Raw genomic sequence first — 22,313 nt, forward strand, 5'->3', positions numbered from 1 at the left:
GCCAGTCACATAAAAGTGGCGCAAGTAGCGTCACTATGAGGAGGTTAATCGGGTTTGTTTTAAATACACGCAGTAACGGTTGTGGCGTTAGTTATTTTTGAGATTGGACTGTAACATACACGAGATAAATTTTAGCTACAGTGCGACGAGAGGAAATTATGCCTCTAACAGTTATAAACATTATCTATTTCAACATATATAAAAACAGTGAAAACGATGACAAATGTTAATTATTTATATAATATTTTATGATGTAATTGGACATATCGATGTGTATCATACAAAGAGAATGATGATTGTAAATTCGTTTTATGATCTGCGTTTGTCTTCCTTTGTTTTTAACTTTTGTTGGTTGGCTTCTGTAGGTTCAGGACGCATGACGTTATCAAACTGAGGTCTTTTAAGCAATTGTAATTATTTGTTAGTTATTACTTGAGAATAGAATTCATTATTATTATAAATATGAGTGAATAATTATTTGTAACTTTAATTCCTCTTTCAGTAAGCATTATCTGTGTTAATTATTTCTTTCCACTGCAAGGAGTGCAGCCATTGATGATAGCGATTTGTATCGCGTTTTTTGTCTATGTTTTCCTTAGAAAAAATCAAATGATTGCTTGATGAAGTCTAAATAGTGCACAATAAGAAAGTAAAGTTTAATAAGCATTTCAAATACTTATCCTATTTGCTCTAACAATAGAAAGTCTCTATCAATTGTCTGCCGCCATCTTAACAATTATCTCAGCGGCAAATTCAAATTTAAATTACGCAACTCTGCAGACATAAATGCCGAAAGTAATACAAATGTGTAAAAATAAATGGGCACCGGTGGTCCCGAACTCATTTTAATGAAAATAATTTCAATCATATTGGTTCTTTAAAAACAGTGCTCATAGCACGATCGTTATAACAAACATTTCTAGCTAATGTATCGAGGCGAAATTAATTAAGCACGAGTTGCGAAGAATATTGTTTCAGGTAACATACGTCAGTGTTGTGCGCGGCTGATATTCGGTGGTTTTAATGATCATTTTGATGAAGATAACTGTTTCCATCATAATCAATAGTTCAATAGTTGTATAGAATCTGTTGTATGAACTGTGATTTAGTGACACTTACACAACTTACAGACAACTCTTTAACACGACGTTAACTTGGAGTTCTTTAGCAACTTGACCAAATCTTTAGCCTGGAGAAAAATTATTTACTAATTACTCAATGTAATAAAATAAGATCATTTTCATTTACAAAGTAGTTAAATACAAAACCACTGTATAACACAGCGAACGCCACAGGACGTAGTGAGTTGATGTTAATGAAGAATGCCTTCATGGTGACAAAGATGCCATTACAGCACCTCAGGGAATATGAACGAGTTCGTTTAATAAGGCCACGAGGAGCTTGATGTTCTTTCAGCGATACTGTAGAAAGACTTGGCAGGAATGTAGTCACTGCACATAATTGCTGGCAGCGGTGGTCACGTGAATGTACGGTAAAATGAGGACTGGACTCCTGACGGCCATGTGGCACTGCCATGGTTCAAAATGGTTCAAATGGCTCTGAGCACTATGGGACTTAGCCGGCCGAAGTGGCCGTGCGGTTAAAGGCGCTGCAGTCTGGAACCGCAAGACCGTTACGGTCGAAGGTTCGAATCCTGCCTCGGGCATGGATGTTTGTGATGTCCTTAGGTTAGTTAGGTTTAACTAGTTCTAAGTTCTAGGGGACTAATGACCTCAGCAGTTGAGTCCCATAGTGCTCAGAGCCATTTGAACCATTCTTTTTTTGAACTATGGGACTTAACTTCTGAGGTCATCAGTCCCCTAGAGCTTAGAACTACTTAAACCTAACTAACCTAAGGACATCACGCACATCCATGCCCGAGGCAGGATTCGAACCTGCGACCGCAGCGGTCGCGCGGTTCCAGACTGTAGCGCCTAGAACCACTCGGTCACCCCGGCGGGCGCACTGCCATGGCGTATGGCTCTGGCGCATCGTACAGTATCTACAGAAGCAACTTGAGCAGTAGTTGGCACCACTGTGACATAACGAACTGTTACAAATCGGTTACTTCAAGGATAGCTCCGAGCCAGATACCCTTTAGTGTGAATTCCACTGACCTCAAACCGCCGCTATTCACGGCTTTGATAGTGGCAAGTGAGAGCTCATTGGAAGGCAGGGGGGAGGTGTGTTGTGCACTCTTCTGAAAGTTGGTTCTGCCTGGGTGCCAGTGATGGCCGTGTGTTGGTCCTCAACTGGCCCTGCACCCAACCTGTCTGCGTGATAGACACACTGGACCTACACCTGGGGTTTGGTGCGGGGACGCGATTCCGTCTGACAGCAAGATCACTCTCGTGGTTATCCCATGCGCTCTGACTGCAAATTTGTATGTCACTTTGGTGATTCAACCTCTTTTGCTGTGAGTCATGTACAGCATTTCAAGGGGTGTTTCCCAATATGATACGCTCTCCAACATACCGCCGTTGTAGCCTAGCACGCTTTACAAAGTGTCGACATGTCCCTTTGCCTGCTCGATCACCAGCTCTGTCTCCAATCAAGCACATATGGAACATCATCGTACGACAACTACAGTGTCATTCACAAACAGCATTAATAGCCCCTGGTGTGTAGAATATGAGTCTGGCGACATACCATCTTACTTTCGGAAAAGCATCATCCACACAATTCCGAAGACGGCAAGAGCTGACAAGTGCGAGAATTATCGTACAATCAGCTTAACAGCTCATGCATCGAAGCTGCTTACAAGAATAATATACAGAAGAATGGAAAAGAAAATTGAGAATGCGCTAGGTGACGATCAATTTGGCTTTAGGAAAAGTAATGGGACGAGAGAGGCAATTCTGACGTTACGGCTAATAATGGAAGCAAGTCTAAAGAAAAATCAAGACACTTTCATAGGATTTGTCGACCTGGAAAAAGCGTTCGACAATATAAAATGGTGCAAGCTATTCGAGATTCTGAAAAAAGTAGGGGTAAGCTATATGGAGAGACGGGTCATATACAATATGTACAACAACCAAGAGGGAATAATAAGAGTGGACGATCAAGAACGAAGTGCTCGTATTAAGAAGGGTGTAAGACAAGGCTGTAGCCTTTCGTCCCTACTCTTCAATCAGTACATCGAGGAAGCAATGATGGAAATAAAAGAAAGGTTCAGGAGTGGAATTAAAATACAGGGTGAAAGGATATGAATGATACGATTCGCTGATGACATTGCTATCCTGAGTGAAAGTGAAGAAGAATTAAATGATCTGCTGAACGGAATGAACAGTCTAATGAGTACACAGTATGGTTTGAGAGTAAATCGGAGAAAGACGAAGGTAATGAGAAGTAGTAGAAATGAGAACAGCGAGAAACTTAACATCAGGATTGATGGTCACGAAGTCAATGAAGTTAAGGAATTCTGCTACCTAGGCAGTAAAATAACCAATGACAGACGGAGCAAGGAGGACATCAAAAGCAGACTCGCTGTGGCAAAAAAGGCATCTCTGGACAAGAGAAGTCTACTAATATCAAATACCGGCCTTAATTTGAGGAAGAAATTTCTGAGGATGCACGTCTGGAGTACAGCATTGTATGGTAGTGAAACATGGACTGTGGGAAAACCGGAACAGAAGAGAATCGAAGCATTTGAGATGTGGTGCTGTAGACGAATGTTGAAAATTAGGTGGACTGATAAGGTAAGGAATGAGGAGGTTCTACGCAGAATCGGAGAGGAAAGGAATAAGTGGAAAACACTGATAAGGAGAAGGGACAGGATGATAGGACATCTGCTAAGACATGAGGGAATGACTTCCATGGTACTAGAGGGAGCTGTAGAGGGCAAAACCTGTAGAGGAGGACAGAGATTGGAATATGTCAAGCAAATAATTGAGGACGTAGGTTGAAAGTGCTACTCTGAGACGAAGAGGTTAGCACAGGAAAGCAATTCGTGGCGGGCCGCATCAAACCAGTCAGTAGACTGATGACCAAAAAAAAAAAAAAAAAAAAAAAAAAAAATTTGCCGACCAGTGCCACAGGCATGGGACTGCATCCCACAAACTGTCATCCGGCACATGTACAACAATGCATGCACGTTCGCATGCTTGCATTTGAATTTGTCATACTGGCGTTAATACCGATTATTATATATGTACCAGCATTTGGCATTTTCAATGTCTTATTTTGCGCTTAGATTCACCTGTGATGTTGCAATATTAATTACTTAAATATTAGCTAGACAAATATACTCCTAAAATTTCATTACTATACAAAATAATTGTTTGGTGCAGCAATTTTTTTCCTTCAGTGTATTTGTTGTAATTCCACAGTCTGTTTTCCTCTACATTTTTGCCCTCCAACTGTGGCTGAGGGAAATAATTGAATATGACTTCACTGCTTGATTTCACCATCCGTTAGTAATCACTGAAATCGATCAAAGGTATCAGGTACGTGAAACGACTGAAGATGGAACCATCATTTGTATCTGTTGTGTGGCATATAGATGACAGGGAGAGATTCGTTTGAAAAAGTGTTTTATGTGATATTACGGACTGGGAAGCTCAAGTTATTAAAACAGGGATTTGAATGATATTGTGCGAAGTGTCTTATACAAAAATTAATTTAGCAGTTTAGTAAAGCCCAACATTGAAGCAAAAGTTACAATGAAATGGATACCCCTAGCTGCATACAGGCGTTGATATGAGTCAACGGGGACAGTTGAGAATGTGTCCCGTGACCGGGACTCGAACCCAGAATCTCCTGCTTACATGGCAGACGCTCTATCCATTTTTTGTACCTCATTTTGTTTTGTATTGTTCATTGAAGTTGTTCGTGGCGGACGTCCGATGACACTCGTTCAGGTTGTTCATTGATCCGTTCACTTATTTGTTATTGAGGATAGCTAAACCCTCTGAGCGAACACGCTGAGCTACCGTGCCGGCAGCCATCTAAGCCACCGAGGACACAGACGATAGCGCGACTGCAGGGACTTACTTCTGGCACGCCTCCCGTGAGACTCACATTCGCAACTTATTGTCGCGCAGTATATTCATAGTGCCCCTGCCCATTATACTCATTACTCGCGGCTTTACTGCCGATTCCCGTAAGAGTTCGGGCACTGTTTGTGCATCCGCACAGAAGAAGATGGTCAAATGGCCGGTGAGCCATATATATGAAGATGGTATCCGTTCTTTCGGGCATGTCCGAAAGACCATATAGTGCGGGACAATAAATTTCGAATGTGGGTCTCACGGGAGGCGTGCCAGAGATAAGTCCCTGCAGTCGCATTATATTCCGTGTCCTCGGTGGATCAGATGGATAGAGCGTCTGCCATGTAAGCACGAGATCCTGGTTTCGAGTCCCGGTCGGCGCACACATATTCAACTGTCCCCATGGAATTATATCAACGCCTGTATGCAGCTAGGGGTATTAATTTCATTCTAACAAGCTGCATGGTCACCGATGGTATCTGCTCTTTCGGACATCTTTATATATATTAAGACAGGACCAGTGATATTGGATTGTTACAAGGATGACAACCGCCAATGACAGAAACGATTGGAAGACAGGAAGAGACGTATGCTTAAGAGCGAAAAGGCACACAGCGCACGTCGCCTGAGTAGTCGACATCATACATTCATCTTAAGGCCTGAAACTTTCGAATATTAATGGATAAAATTCCGTAATATTGCAAAATTTGCTTTAGAAATGCATGGAAAAGACCCTATGTGGATCAGTAGCTCTGTTGAACAGCTGCTATGAAAATGAGGGGCTTCCTCACATTTTCACTAAGTCAAAGCCTTGTTAATCAATGAGCGTAAGATGTTCAGTGTGGATGGTGTCCATTGAGTTTGAAAGAAAAGTCTGTCTGATCTGGAGAGATATCCTAAGACGTATTGGTACTTTTAGAGGTCAGAAAATGGATCACAGTTGTCTTTCCAGGCGCACACGGATCATACTGGCACGACAGCTGGTATACTGGATACCGTCTCCCAGAACTCGTCTACTGAGAAAGACTGTACTAAGTTCTCCAAGCCAACCATTGCACAAACACCATAACAAGGAAAGGAATTTGAAAAGTAATAAAGACAACTTAGATGTAGAAGTATTTAATTATGTTTGCAAAGTGTGGTATGGGTTGAGAGAACTTCTGTGATCAGCAAGTGCAGCGTAACCTGTAAGTTTTATCAGAAGCGCAGTATGCAAGACAAGTGTATCTTTTTAAAAATATTACAGAACAATTAAGTGCTGCCTGTATTTTGTAGTCGAAACCTTACATATTTTGAGAAATAAAACAATTTTGTTTTCAAGCAGTGTTCAAGTTTTTGTTCATGATCCGAAACCTCTATTTGTACTTGTGTATTATGATAACAACCTGTGTGTGTGTGAGCCGCGCGGTTTAGGCGTCCTGTCACGGACTGCGCAGCCCCTCCCGCTGGAGGTTCGAGTCCTCCCTCGGGCCTGGGTGTCTCTGTTGTTCTTAGCATACGTTACTTTAAGGTTAGTTTAAGTAGTGTGTAAGTCTAGGGACCGTTGACCTATGCAGTCTGGTCCCTTAGGAATATACACACATTTAAACATTTGTTTGTGTGTTGTAATATTATTGGGATTTCCGTCGGAAGGCTGTGAGTACCCTTGGAAAGGCATTCACCTAGCTGTATATTAAATGATCAATTTATGAGATGAGACCTATTCTTTGAAAGACATTTGTTTTATATAGTTTACATAACTGTAAAGAAGCGCATCTAGCGCGAACGCTAATACATCGATTGCGCAGTCAAATGGTTCAAATGGCTCTGAGCACTATGGGACTTAACATCTGTGGTCATCAGTCCCCTATAACTTAGAACTACTTAAACCTAACTTACCTAAGGACATCACACACATCCATGCCCGAGGCAGGATTCGAAGCTGCGACCGTAGCGGTCACGCGGTTCCAGACTGAAGCGCCACAACCGCACGGCCACACCGGTCGGCGATTGCGCAGTCAAAGAATCATTTTAAGAGAAGCTGAACTGAACGTACCTCTTCGATCAATCTAAAAGATGACATTAAAAACCTTTGTAGATCTGCAGATTTTATCGTACTTCTGCTTGTAATGTGAAAGCGTAAAGAAGGTCGTCTTTAAGCCATAAAAGTGAGCGGTCTTACCAGCATGCAGACAACAGTTATTAATTAATAAAATTCGAGTAATTTATGTTCGATACTGTAAACCGGCAAGTTATTGTTACGAAGGTGTTGAAAGGTGCAAGAATTGTCTCGAAGGAAGGAGAAAAGTAATGACTGTAATTTGTGAAAAAAACGTGAACCAAGAATCTAGCACAGGACAGGCTGAAATCTGATCGCACCGTAGAGTTAGAAAATTACTTATGTAAGTTATACTGTTTATGAATAAGCTCTAATTGCTTGTGAGAATTGTTTGAATATATTTAGTGTTTATCAGATTTCTTATTCTATTCTTTTCCTTAATTTTTTTTTACTTCCACGTCATATTTTTACAAACGTCAAACAGCCTTTACTAGAGCAGAGAATACTGCGGCATCCTGGTCGTAGACATAAGGCCGCTCCTTGTCTTCTATACAATTCATAGCTGCCCCATTTATTAATGATTTCATTTGCAAATGCAATTTTTTATTGTTCATTATTCACGGTCCCTTAGATAATTATAAATTTCCTACTGATTACGAAAAGAAATCCGGGTTGTTCTTTTCCAAATAATAGAAGCCTTTGCGTGATCAAAAACTAGCCTCCTTCTGACAACGATCAGGGGCCGACCAGAAGACGGACGTCTTCGACCGCTTTCGTGTTTCCTGTGGCAAAGCTGTACCAAAATGGGAACATGACATTCTAGCATGTGTTTCATGCTAGAATGTCATGTTCCCATTTTGGTACAGCTTTGCCACAGGAAACACGAAAGCGGTCGAAGACGTCCGTCTTCTGGTCGGCCCCTGATCGTTGTCAGAAGGAGGCTAGTTTTTGATCACGCAAAGGCTTCTATTATTTGGAAAAGAACAACCCGGATTTCTTTTCGTAATCAGTAGGAACTTTATAATTATCTAAGGGACCGTGAATAATGAACAATAAAAAATTGCATATATATATATATATATATATATATATATATATATATATATATATATATATATATATATATATATATCGGGGCGGTTAGTAGACCCGCAACCGAGCGCCTCCCCAGGTGGCGGATAGGGGAATGCCTCCTAGATATAGGTGGTACCGAGGAAATGAAATACTCGGGGCGGACCAAAACTACTAGTAGCGTCTGTTCCCACAGTGGGCGGCTACAAAAGGCGTCTGCTCCACATGTCAGTGGCGGCCTCAACCAACCTCCTGATCTGGAAAGTCAGGTTGTAGTCGGCAGCATGCCATACATCCAACTACTAAACATCATGATGGTACAACGAGAAAAATCTCACTACCCCGGGCCCCAGTCAATAGACTGGGATCGTCGTGAGCATCGGATTCCGGGGGCTCACGGACATCATGAGAAGAATCGGAGCTTCTCAAACTCCCTCAAGACCAAACGCAAACACTACATCGGCACACTCAACGTGAACACACTGATGAAGACAGGAAAGATGAAACAACTGACAGACACTCTCGAAAAATTTCAAATCAAAATATGTGCACTGCAAGAAACACGATTCACAGACGAAGACCATTTCAACACGGAGAATTTCAGAATATACAAAGGAAAACCATCGAGACAACTGAAAAACCTAAGGCTTTTTGGCACAGGATTTGCAGTACACAGGTCCATCACGGACAGCATAATCGACTTTTCGTCACCAAACGAAAGAATCAGCACCATCACAGTGAAATCAGCCAATAAATCCTACACAATAATCAACGCACATGCACCGACTAATGACTACAACAGGAAAAATCCGGACGAAATTGATGACTTCTGGACGACAATGGAAGAAACTATCAGAAAAATTCCTGCACATAGAGTCAAAATAATACTGGGAGACTTCAACGCCAAACTCGGAAAAGAAAAGATATACAGACATATCACAGGAAAACATACTCCACACAAGGACACCAACAAAAACGGAAAACATCTGATAGACTTTTGCAAAAGCCACGACCTCGCCATTATGTCAACAAAATTCAAGAAACCAACACGAAAACTTACCACATGGAAATTCCCCAGCGGAAAGCAAGAACTACAAATCGACCACGTAATAGTGCAGAAAGACTCACAAAAAGAAATTTTGAACATAGACACCCGTAAAGGCTACTTCGACTCAGACCACCACCTACTACAGATCAGGATTCGTCTTTTGCCCAAGAAAAAGCTCCAGAAGAACAAAATTGTTCGACCAGATCCAGAATACGTTACTTTAAACCAGACACAAATATTACACAAAATTAAAATGGAGAAAACGACAGACTGGACACAACTTTCACGAAGAATCCGAGAGGCCATGAAACTAGCACAAGCACCACGAACACGGAAACACCGTTGGTGGAACCACACATGTGACCAAGCTATTGACCATCGAATCAGTGCATGGAAAAAATTTAGTTGCCATAAATCCCAAGAGAATTGGATGAACTTCTTGAAAACACAGAAGCAATCAAGCAAAATCATTCGCAGTGAAAAACGACAGTATGACAAACGGCGACTGACAGAGATCGAATCGGACTTCATGAAGAACAATACAAGAAACTTCTACAGAACGTTCAGAGAAAATATGACTGGATATCAACCACCCAACTTGTGCTTCAGAAGACCGGATGGAACCCTAGAAACCAATACCAAAAACAATTGTGACATTCTGGCAAAGTACTTTGAAAAACTGCTCAACACGGACCCCCCCCCCCCCATGGAAGAAATAATGACAGAAACGAGCACATACAATCCAGATAGTGAACCTCCAACTCTAGAAGAAGTTAAAGAAATAATAAAGTCACTCAAGAATCGTAGAGCACCAGGAGAAGATGGCATCATCGCGGAAATCTGGAAGTTACAAGACCCAGAACTCACCAAAGACATCCACAGGATCTTGGAAGACATCTGGAAGACCATGAAAATTCCTGACGACTGGAAAACTGCCCTGATACACCCACTACACAAAAAAGGTGACAAGACTAACCCGAACAATTACAGAGGAATATCCCTATTACCGGTCACATACAAGATCCTCTCTAAAGCTTTACTGAACAGACTAGAATGCCAAACCGACCACTTGATTGGGGAATACCAAGCAGGCTTCCGTAAAGGGCGGTCTTGTGCGGAACAAGTTTGGAACCTGAAAATGGTTTTACAACACAAACAGAACCTGATCATTACCTTTGTTGACTTCAAAAAGGCGTACGACTCTATCGACCGGAAAACTCTCTTCAAAATTCTAGCAGAATACAAAGTAGACAACAAAACACGGGCTATCATAGAGCAAACTTTAACCAACACGACCTCCAAAGTAAAGTTCTGTGGGGAACTATCAGAGCCCTTTGAAATTCGCACAGATTTCCGACAAGGCGATGGCCTCTCACCTCTCCTTTTCAATCTGGTGTTAGATAAGGTCATAAAAGAATGGGAAACATCACAACAGGGGATAACCTTAGGAAACCTACAGATTAAATGCCTGGCTTTTGCAGACGATTTGGCGATTGTCACGAAAGGTATAAAGGAAACAAAAGACGCTATTGAAAAACTGCACGAAATCGCTGCCAAAACTGGACTACAGATCTCTTACGAAAAGACACAGTTTATGAGCACAAAGAAACTCTCATCTCTGAACACAAAGTATGGCACGGTTTACAAAACGGCAAACTTCAAATACCTCGGTGAAACACTACAAATGAGTGGACATAACAGAGACTCAAAAGAAGAAAGAAAGACTAAACTGGACAAGGCATACAAAGTAGTGTGGAATCATTACAACAAGAAGTCTATCTCACAAAAAGCCAAATTACGCCATTATGACACGGTGGTGCTCCCCGAGGCACTATATGCAGCAGAGACCACACTAATCCTAGGGCATACACGTATCAGACAATTAGAAAAAGTAGAACGGAAAATACTTAGGAAAATATTTGGCGCAACTAACAACAATGGAATATGGATCAAGAAACCTACAAAGGAACTGTACAAACATACGGAGACAATCACAGAAAAGATTAGAAAACGCAGACTACAATTCTATGGACACCTATACAGAATGCCATCACACAGGCTGACCAAACAGATCTTTGACTGGGTAACCACTAGAAACAACAAATGGGTGGCAGAGGTAGAAAACGACCTGAACCAGCTCAACATAACAGCAGACACAATAAACGACAGAATAAAGTTCAGAAACATCATTAAGAAAAGTAAACTACATGAGATACAATGCGACAAACGAACAGGCATAAAATGGACCGAAGAACGCAAGCAAGATCACAGCCAGAAGATGAAAGAAATATGGGCAACCAAAAAGGCAATCAAGATGAAGCCGAAGACACAAAGCCGACAAGAAGCATGGACAGAGGACCGGAAACAGAAACACAGCGAGCGAATGAGGGAAGTTTGGGCAGCAAGGAAGGCAGCAAAAGGAACTGGCCATGTAGTTTAGTCCAAATGCGCTCTTTAAGGGCAAAACACCAATTATAATATATATATATATATATATATATATATATATATATATATATATATATATATATATATCAGATTAAAATTGAAATATATTTCACTTATTATTTTTATCATACTAGAGTGTGTGTGTTTGGGTGTGTGCTTGTGTATGCTTTTTCACCCAAAATATTTCTTATTCTGAAAAATAATTATATTTTGGTATATAGATTGCATTTACGAGATATCGGCCTTACATGTATCTTGTTCCACTTACGTCTTGGGCCATGTTCCATCTCTGTTTTGTTCCACCCTCGTCTTTGGCTGCATGGTATATACAAATTTCGTATTTAATGCGTTATGAAGGTCACGAGTACTACGAAAGTCTGCAGTTTAGTTGATACATCACAATAAAGATCTCTTCACCTAATTTCGACCCAATAATGGTGCTTGGTCAATCCTTTGTGGCTATAGTGTGTGTTTTTTCATTTCGTATTTTGCAGCGTTATGATTACAGTTGGATATTATTTAGTAGCTGATTATGGAAATACAATCCGTAAACGTTTTAGAGAGACTTGGGTCCACAATTCCGATCGGTAAATGCTGCAGCCTTCCTCGAAAGTTGTTTTTGTAGATAACCTCGGTGTAGGCCTAAATAGCTTGTAATAAAAAGCAATGATTTCCAGTCAATATAACAGGTTTTATTTTTCTAGTGTAGAATATTATGTATTATTTTCTATCCCCAAAATTTGGTGCTTACCGAGATGAAAAATTACTGAAAAACATCAGTTGGTAGCACTTCATTCTGTGAACCCCATTAACATGGTTTCAGAAAGAAATCACAACAACCTTGATATATTTTAAACATGAAGATATCACTATAGCACATGACAGATACAGTGCGTGTGCTGATGACGTTTTTTGTTACGAGATGTGGAAATAACATTGACATAAATATTGTGTCGATGAAGTTTTGAAGATGTTTTAGACATTGAATTAACATTAAGACACATGACAAGCATCACAGAACAATATATATGAGGAAAATATTTAATTTAAGGTTCCAAGTTGCCTTACACCGATTATGGTACAGAGATCGTGTTATGGATGTTCACTAGTGCTGCTTAACGTGTAAGTTCATGGCACAAAGGTTTTGTGTGTCTTTTGCTGACGTATTTTAGGTGTGGAAATAGCGCAAGTTACACCCTACACATAATTTCTTGAATTAATACTTTTGAACATGGTGCAAAAAATTTCAGATCATTCAGTTATTTTTGAGAATAACCAAGATGGCTGATCTGGAGCTACGTTGTAACTGGCCACTAAAATAATAAGCTGTGATTGGCTATTTCGTTTAAATGCAAGTAAACAGGTAGGCTCTGATTGGAGGAGAAGGGTGCTGAGGGCTAGGGGAGATGGAGGTTCGGGGTGTGGCTTGTCATGTCATGCTGATGATAAAATGTGTGTGTGTGTGTATGTGTGTGTGTGTGTGTGTGTGTGTGTGTGTGTATGTGTGTGTTGTGAGACCATATGTTTGCTCCAGGTACGTTGGCAACCCGCACTAGCGCTTATATTTTTGAGCGTCATTTAAGAGCCAAGTGACCTGGAGTCCCATAGGTACACTAGTTCTTGAAAAGTATACCACCAATATCGTTATCTCGATTCGAACTTACTCTCAATCTCTAATGACATCATCCATGGGTCATTAAACCCCATTCTGTTGGCTTTAAAATGGATCACTGGATTAACGCACACCTGCTTTCATATAGCTGACGGCATCGTGTTGTAAAATTATGACTTACTATACGTTTTATGGTGGCGTTTCATGATCTTTTAGCTTTTGGGAACCTCATCTCGCTCTGTTCACCCACATGAATTATAAGCAACAACAGCGGTTAATATTGTGTTGTTTGACTTTGAAAGTCGTTTGCTACAGGTCAACACTTCCTTACAGTGAACAAATTACGAGCTTACGGATTCTCATACCATCTAAAACTTCGTAACAGGTAGATCTAGACACGTCGTTCCTAAAGACTGAAATCATGTAATGCAGAAGTAATTTACTTTTATGTGTGTGTGTACTGGAAACAATATCACAGAGCTTCTGACATTGTTAACCGTATCTCTCTCTCTTTCCTTTCTTCTGGACACACACACACACACACACACACACACACACACACACACACACACACATACACACATGATCGGGCTAACAACGTCGGAAGTTCAAAAATGGTTCAAATGGCTCTACGCACTATGGGACTTAACATCTATGGGCATCAGTCCCCTAGAACTTAGAAGTACATAAACCTAACTAACCTAAGGACATCACACACATGCATGGCCGAGGCAGGATTCGAACCTGCGACCGTAGCGGTCACGCGGTTCCAGACTGAAGCGCCTAGAACCGCACGGCCACACTGGCCGGCAACGGCGGAAGTCTTTTGATGTTCCTCACAAATGATACAGTTTTATGTAGCAGAGTTGCAACCTCAGATAATTGAAGGAAAACGCAGGAACACCTGCAGAGTAATGGCGCATGGGCCAAGAACTACTAACTGATCCTGAAAGAAATGTGCATAAATACGCGGAAAATCCCATCTCTTTTCAAGTTTGGTGATTAGTATCTAGAAACGGGATCGTTCCCAGGAGTATGCCCCTCTAACGATTAATGAAACCACTTAAAACTACTCACGGTAATGGAAAATGCCCACCAAATTCATCGAAATAGTCCTAAGGAAACGTAATTCATCCATGAAGGAAGTAGTTTTCAAAAATATTTTTACTATATGAATTGGAGCATTGAATTTTTACAAAATACATACTCAGGAAAGCAGGTGCAGTTTGTCCGTTCGTAATGCCCACCAGTAACCCGTAGGGGATGTACATTATCGAATGAGCACCGGTTCGCCCCCCTTACACGTTTAATCTCACGCCGCGGAGAGGCGCAGGGATGCTGTGGAGTGAGAGGGTGGGAGGAAATAAGCTTAACATCGCCCCTCTAATGAACAACCAGAGTATTCACTTAGGCTTAAATTCATCATCGCGCCTTCTCACGCTAATCGGCCTTTTGTGACAACGAGAGCCGTCTGGTTTAGCTGCCTCGTGTTTTCTGTCGCGTCTCGTATGTTCCGCATTTGTTCTTGCCGCGCGCTCCAGGCATCGGGTGTGTTACTCCTCCCCCAAAAACTTGCATGCGGCTCTCGCAACTTTGTTACTACATGCATATGTATGAGGCAGTCTTTGCACACATCTTTCGCCACAGTGTGGGAGAAGCATGACATCGATTATAAGCCAGCAGGAAAATGCGATTTTCTTAACAAGCTCTCAGTTCGTTCCTTCATCCGAGACAGAGGGGGTACGATGCGTGTGTGGCGAAAGCTCTCGTTGATGTAATCCGCAGTTGATAGAATAGTTCCCCCGTAGGATATCCCTGCCGGCCGCGGTGGTCTAGCGGTTCTAGGCGCTCAGTCAGGAGCCGCGCGACTGCTACGGTCGCAGGTTCGAATCCTGCCTCGGGCATGGATGTGTGTGATGTCCTTAGGTTAGTTAGGTTTAAGCAGTTCTAAGTTCTAGGGGACTGATGACCACAGATGTTGAGTCCCATAGTGCTCAGAGCCATTTGAACCATTTTTAGGATATCCCTGACAACCAAGTCTCCCCGCCGGATAGAATTTTCTATCATTTTTCGAGCGTGCATGAGGGACCCAGTTACTTCCGCTTCCGATTCTTCATCTCCTGGGCATTGGCAACGCGAATCAATGAATTATTCTTTGAGACGCCAAAATAACGACTCATAGTTACACTGTGCCTTCTACCGCAGAACACTTCCGTGATGGGAGCTCATTGCATTTCCACGGGCTATTCCACTGTTATCAACCTTCTGATTCCAGTCACATCCTCAACTTTTCGCGATTCCGTAGGTAATGGGTGTAAACATATGAGCATCTGATATGAGAGTCTGCAACTAGATAATGGAATGCCATCCCGGGAGGTTCTCTTCCTAAATATTAGAAAGCGTTCTGTAATTGGAGCACGGCGATCGGTATAAAAAGTTAAAAATCAAATAATTTCGATTTTTATTCTTTAGAAACCGGTTTCGGCCCTTTTCTTCAGTCCATCTTCAGGCCTTTCCCCGCCATTATCCCTGGTGGTCTCGACAGACGGAGCGAGAACCGTAGAATTAACAGCGACATCCTTACTTCTACGGATCTGCTTCCCTCTGCTGCCACCAGCCGTCGTAATAACGAGGAGTGGTCTGAAGATGCACTGAGGGAAAGGCCGAAACCAGATGCCACAGAATAAAAATCTGAAAAAGTGAACGAGATTGTTCTGATTAAACTTTGCGTATACTACAAGGTAACTAGATATGGCTCTCGGATTGGGGAAGGAAGTAGACTGTGACAAATTACAATAATAATGATTTCTTGACTAAATGATGTAGTTTGTATTAATTAGTGAACAACTTGTGTGTTTACGTTTATGCAGGTACACGGAACATTAGAGTTTAGACTCCATATCCTGACATGAGTTTACAATACTGAATCTCTTATTGAGATTCCAAAAACATTCACATATGACTTCAGCATTACTAATTATGTATAGAAAAAACATATATGTCAAATATTTGCAAGAGAATTCACTATGGGAGATAGACTGAAACCTAATAATTATTTTCTACAATTTCGTAATGCGAATGAGTTTAACTCTTATTATTTAATTTCTTAATGTTCAAGACCATTGTAGTAAGTTATCAAATAAATACTGTCACTGGAGTAATGAAGACTGCACCATATTATATTGTTGTTTTGAAAGTGTAGGCTTGAAAGATGTATTTCTGCAACTCGCCTACCTGAGATCATCGTAGTAACTGGAGGTTGGATCTCTCATCACCTCAATGCCGCTGGATAAAGATGGCATTAAACATTTTCTTCTAAAAAACTACTCCAGAAATCAACTCAGTGACAAGAATTGTTGTTACGTCTCAAGATATGATTCAGACGTAGTGTGTGGGTAAAATACAAGCTGAAAATAGCATCAGTGCACTCACACAATAGGTGTACCCAATGAGTGAAGTGCACGTTTATTTAAAAGTCTCACATAGACGTACTGATCAGAATTGTTCAAGAATATGAGACTCGACATAACTTTCGTCACTCCGCCAAAACGTACTTCATGGGAGTCTGTACTACACATTGCGCGTACGCCTCACACTTTGTTGAATAATAAAGACCACGTAACTTCACGCCCCATAAAACACAGTACCTTCACTTCTCCTCATACCCGGATTTGAGAGTCCAGTAAGTTACTCAATTCTTCTACAATTCGCCGCATTTGCCACGTGCCATTAAAAAATTATTGATTCTTCTTCTCTTCTTTCCTTGACATGAAGTCTTCACCAGAAAATTACATTCACTTCATCTTTCATCGACAGATCCGCTACTCTTCTTCTTCGATCCTCATTCAGCTTCCGAATACGTCGTACACTTGATGTTCCATCATAAATTTACAAACACGTTCCATCAAGACGCCATTACTTCGTCTCTGCAAACACGCTTCGCTGCGTGTGCAATTTCGCAGAAAACAGATTCACTATAACGTCTCTTTATCACAGTACTTCTTTCTTTCCTTTTTCCAAACACTACGTGAATATTGATTCGAAAATACTTCTACTTTTACTGTTACTTGAACTGTACTTTAATGTAGTCGTATCTATCACACTCTGCTCGCCATTAATCCACTTTCAAGTATCGTCCTCCATTCTTTAATTACATAGATATAAATTTTGACCTAACGGTCATAGTACTTCATTTACATAAGGTATAACATTTTGCACTGATATTATACAAAAGTATAACAACAAAATACGTTTGTAGGTAAGTTTACATATACCTCAATGTTTGTTCCATTTTAGCATTTGTATAAAAAATCAATAATTACATAAAATAAATTGCCATTGTAACCATAGACAATAAATAAAGAAAAGAATACTATTCTAATCAATCTAAGTTATCTACAGATGCGAAAACTTTCATCACTGCACCGGAAGTAAATAAAAACATTGCTCAGCTACAGCCTTTCTGTTTGTCATTACGATGCCTAAATCAAATACACAAAATGTTTGCTTCAGAATTTTCATGTAACTTACAGGTATGCAGCCAGTTGATATCTTCAACTGTCGATGTTTCGACAGGTGCACAACCCTATCATTTTCAAGGCACAAATGCAACAAGGAAACTCTGTGCAAGAGAATTTAGAAGGTCGGTTTGCATGCCCGAAACGATAATACACACACACACACACACACACACACACACACACACACACACACACACAGACACACGCACACACACAGACTTCTCAAACTAACACCACTACAGGAGCAAAGATTATCGACCTCAGAAGTTATCAATTGTGAATATTAATAACCAACAGATGAGGTAGCAATAGTCCCGTCTCTCTATTTTTTGACAAGGGAAACAACACGATTCTGCACAGAATTTAAGAAAGAAATCTCCATCTCTATTTTTACGTGCACTCGCTCATTTAATTTCAACTGCTTCCCTAACAAGCCGACGGCCCTGCCGCAGTGTTAACACAGGGTCCCGTCAGATCCCCGATGTTAAGCGCTGCCGGCATTGGCTAGCCCTTGGATGGGTCACCGTCCGCATCTGCCGAGTGCTGTTAGCAAGTGGGGTGCACTCAGCTCTTGAGAGGTCAATTGCGCAGCTACTTGACTGACGAGTAGCGGCGCCGGTCACGAAAACAGACAGCGGCTGGGAGAGCAGTGTGCTGACCACATGTCCCTCTGTATCTGCATCCGGCGACCGTTAAGGGCTGAGGGTGATACGGTGGCCGGCCGGTACCGTTGCGACATCAAGGCCTGTTCGGACGGTGTGGGTTTTTTGCATCCCTAACAACACTATTCCAATAGTTGAAAGTGCACGCCAGAATTTTCGTGTTGTTGTATTACACACGATGACGAATGCCACGGCAATGTTCTGCAACAGCAGATTTGCTCGGCTGTTGTAAGAGTGTGTGGCGTTTATGTATAGTACGCCAGTCTTCTATGGTGCTGATGGATAAAATGCCACAGCTGCAAGGGATACAGTAGACACCCTCTTCATGCAAACCAAGATCACTCTCTGTGGATCGTAAAAGGACCCTAATATTAGATGGCTGTCGAAGAACAGGTTTCACATCATTGAAAGATGGCAAGTCATTCGACTTGCCTCTTTCATTCAATATGGTAATTTATTTCAATTACAAGATAATGAGTCGTGAGCTAACAACAACAGATTTGGTGAGGAAAATTGACTTCAATGACTGTATGTGCTACCTTCTCGGTAACTTTTTGTCTTATTTGGTGTTCTTACCTCTAATTTTGTGCCGGTCTGTTCTTTGCTTTTCTGAGAGTTTGGGAATCGTATGAGTGATGAAATGAGGAGAGGAAATGCTTGAACATCAGAAAAAGTGTGGCTTAGCACGCAGTAGAGACGCAGGGGTTTGCAGAAATGCCGTTGGGCCAGACAGAAGTTAGAGAGCCTGGTGTTCTCAGAGTGAAAGTTGCGTAGCCGGGTGGCGCCCCTCGTACAAATGCTTCTGTAAGGCATATTTTCTATTTTTGACACAGTTACTTTTCTATGATATACTCGTAACCAATATTGTTCCTCGAAGGCCATCTTCAGACGCTAGGTGTGGAATTTGATGAACAAGTAGGCTGAAGCCGGTTATGGTTGAACCATAACAAGGTGATTGTGTCAAAATACAAGAAATAACACCTTACAATGAGACACTCACAGTTTCCGCAAATGGAATGTGGCTTCTTCCTACGGAAGCTTTTGTTAGGCTTCATGGCACATCACTCTGGCCGGGAAGCAGATGTGGAATGAGAGAAAGAACTTGAATCAGATGGAGGGCGGCGTTCGACTGTGTTCAGAATAGTAACTTCAGGAAAAAAACATGAAGAGGATGCAGAACAGGTGGGTAACTTCAGGCACCGTTTTTTATTCTTTCCCACGTCGTGGAAAGCGAAACTAGCTGCTGGGTGTGAAAAATGCCGTCGTCATAAATATGTATGACGTCGTAAGGCAGAGCACATAGAGGGAAGTTTTTTAGAGAAGAGTTGAGGTTAAACAAGTAATTGAAGTTTTTAAGTGGTGCTCTTTCTTAACGGGATTTCTGCTGAAGAACCAATTACACCGTCGGGGAGAGATCTGCTCATTTCTGTTAGCCAGGAAGGACTTGAGAGATGCGTCGTGGTACTGAACGAATCTCTGCAGACTGCAGACTCTCATCCGGCAGCTGACTGGGGGTTCAGTGTTTGAGCCCGTGAAAGTGTGATCGCTCTTCAGAGACCCAGAAACTGGACCCACACTCTGTTCATCTTTCGCCGATAATTTATGGCGAGCAGGATAACAGCACCGACAAGTTAGTTCAATCTCCGACCATACTTCAGACTAAGCACTGCTGTTACCTGTTCTATATCCATCAGTGCTCTGCTAGATCCATGTGTCTTCTTCATTTTAATGTTCAGCCAAGCAGTAAATGTATTCAGTAGATATGAACTCATGAGTTATTTTCAAAATGTCTGTTGCACTTACTGCTTACTTTTTCTATCTTTCGAAGTACTTCTGCCAACAGCAAGATTCACTTTGTTTTTAAATTTGTTTTTTGTCAGATAGTCAGATGTCTCCCCATATTTGTGCTTTATTTCAATAAATTCACATGTTCGTTCAAATCGTTTTTCTGTTAACACCTTAAACATTTTCGTTTCTATATTACAGAGTTCCTCCCTTTAGGATTCATGGCCAGGACCTTACCATTTCATACCATTTATTAATCCGTTTGCTTATAGTAGTTTGAGTCTTAAAGGAGTATGTCTGCCTTATAATTAATTTTCTGATTCAGGATTTTATGTTTAACACACATGGAATTTAGCATCATATTTTCGCAAAATATGGCCAGCATCACTCACCCAGAGAACAGTTTATTGACAGAACGATGCACGTCTGATCTTCCACTGTAACCATTCTTATGAAAGGTGACTTCAAGATGGGCTACTTTCCAGGGTCTGAGGTGGCATGGACCCTGGGAACCAAGGTACAAAGTACACCATTTTGCTGAGCTGGACGGTGGCAATTAAGAGCCTGTAATTGCAAGTCGGTGTGAGTAGGCTTTCTATAAAAGGCATGTCCTAACATGCGTTCTGCTGTCTCTCTTGTCAAAAAGAGAGGCAGAGTTATTGCTAGCCCACTGCTTGGTTATTAATGTTTCGACATGTGTGTATGTGTGTGTGTTTTATCTTTCTGGATATTCTCTGAAAACTGAGGTTTCAATTTCTCTTGCACAGCACTTCCTTTCTGCATTTGTGCCTTGAAAATGAAAATGCCACCTGGCTGCTTCCTATAAGTTATTTGAACAGTCCTTATACCGGGATAAACTCAGGTTTCACACTGACTTGAGCATTGTAGTGCACGAATGTTGAGCAGGTGAGGTGGTAACGCTAGTAGTGTGGGAGGCCGAGTTCCGGAGCCGTCGTGTATGCCTGCCGTACGCCCTAAGGCATGAATGAAACAGCGTAGCCTGAAAACGCATTTATTACCGGTGATTTTACAGTATAGATTGTCTTCCGCGACGCAGCGGTAGGCGCGCTGATTCGCACACCTGAGTGCAACAAGAGATGCGGACACAGCAGACTCATCAGCTGAGACAGCTGTGCGGGTCAAGACCCAGCAGCCATGTTGTGCAGGTAGCCGGGACATTAGTTGTAGGCGCCAGCGCTTATCAAAGAGGAACGTGCGCTTAATCAAGTGCAACAGCATGTCACAGATGGTAGGGATTGTAAAAGCAGAAGCCGAGGACCTGAATCAGCAACATACAGTACAACCAGGAGACGGTACTACTAGGGATGTGATTCTCTGATCTCACGCAGCAGGCTGTAGTTGGCAGTTTGTAGTCACTCGGTACGGTCTTTCAGCAGGGGAAGACCCAGGATCGCCCACATCTTCTTCAATCGCGCCAGTGACCAAACAGTGGTGGCATCTTGCAGCAGTCATGCCACTGCAGCCTGTAGTCTCGGAGGAGAAGTAGTCTCTCAGCAACAGGTAGCTCCAAAGGATTCACCAGTCAAGTTATTCTGTAACTAGCGAGACTCTCATTTCGTCGAAATTAGAGTTCGAGATGGAGGACCAGACACTGAGACTGAGGCTTCAGAAACGGTCGTACTTAAGCTGGACAAAAGGGAAGGCGACGTGGTCATTTGCCCTCACTATTCTGAGGTGTCAGCTGACTTGTCCCGCCATGGTGTCTCAATAATTGAAGAACATTTTTTCAAAACTCGCTTTCTGCAAAAATGCATGAGTCGCATTCGTATTTGTGAACATGGACCACCATCAGCTGCATACTGGAAAGACGACAATGAAAATTTGTGCCGAGCCGGGACTCGAACACGTATTGCCCGCTCATTGTCGTTATTGCATTATACATCTAATGGCTGTCAATTTTCGCAAATGCGAATATGTGTCATTTATTTCATAGTGGCTGTAGTCGTCACAGTGTCTGTTCCTTCGGACATATATGCATGTCGGAAGGAACTTTGCATCACACTTCTGAACAACACAGGCATTGCAATATTGTATTGTGTAACAATGTCCAAAACGATTTTTTGTGGCACATACTATTTAAGATAACCGCCTTTCTTATGCAGGTAACATTTTTTTTTTAA

This window comes from Schistocerca nitens, chromosome 7 (assembly GCF_023898315.1).
Source record: "Schistocerca nitens isolate TAMUIC-IGC-003100 chromosome 7, iqSchNite1.1, whole genome shotgun sequence".
Classification (NCBI taxonomy): Eukaryota; Metazoa; Arthropoda; class Insecta; order Orthoptera; family Acrididae; genus Schistocerca; species Schistocerca nitens.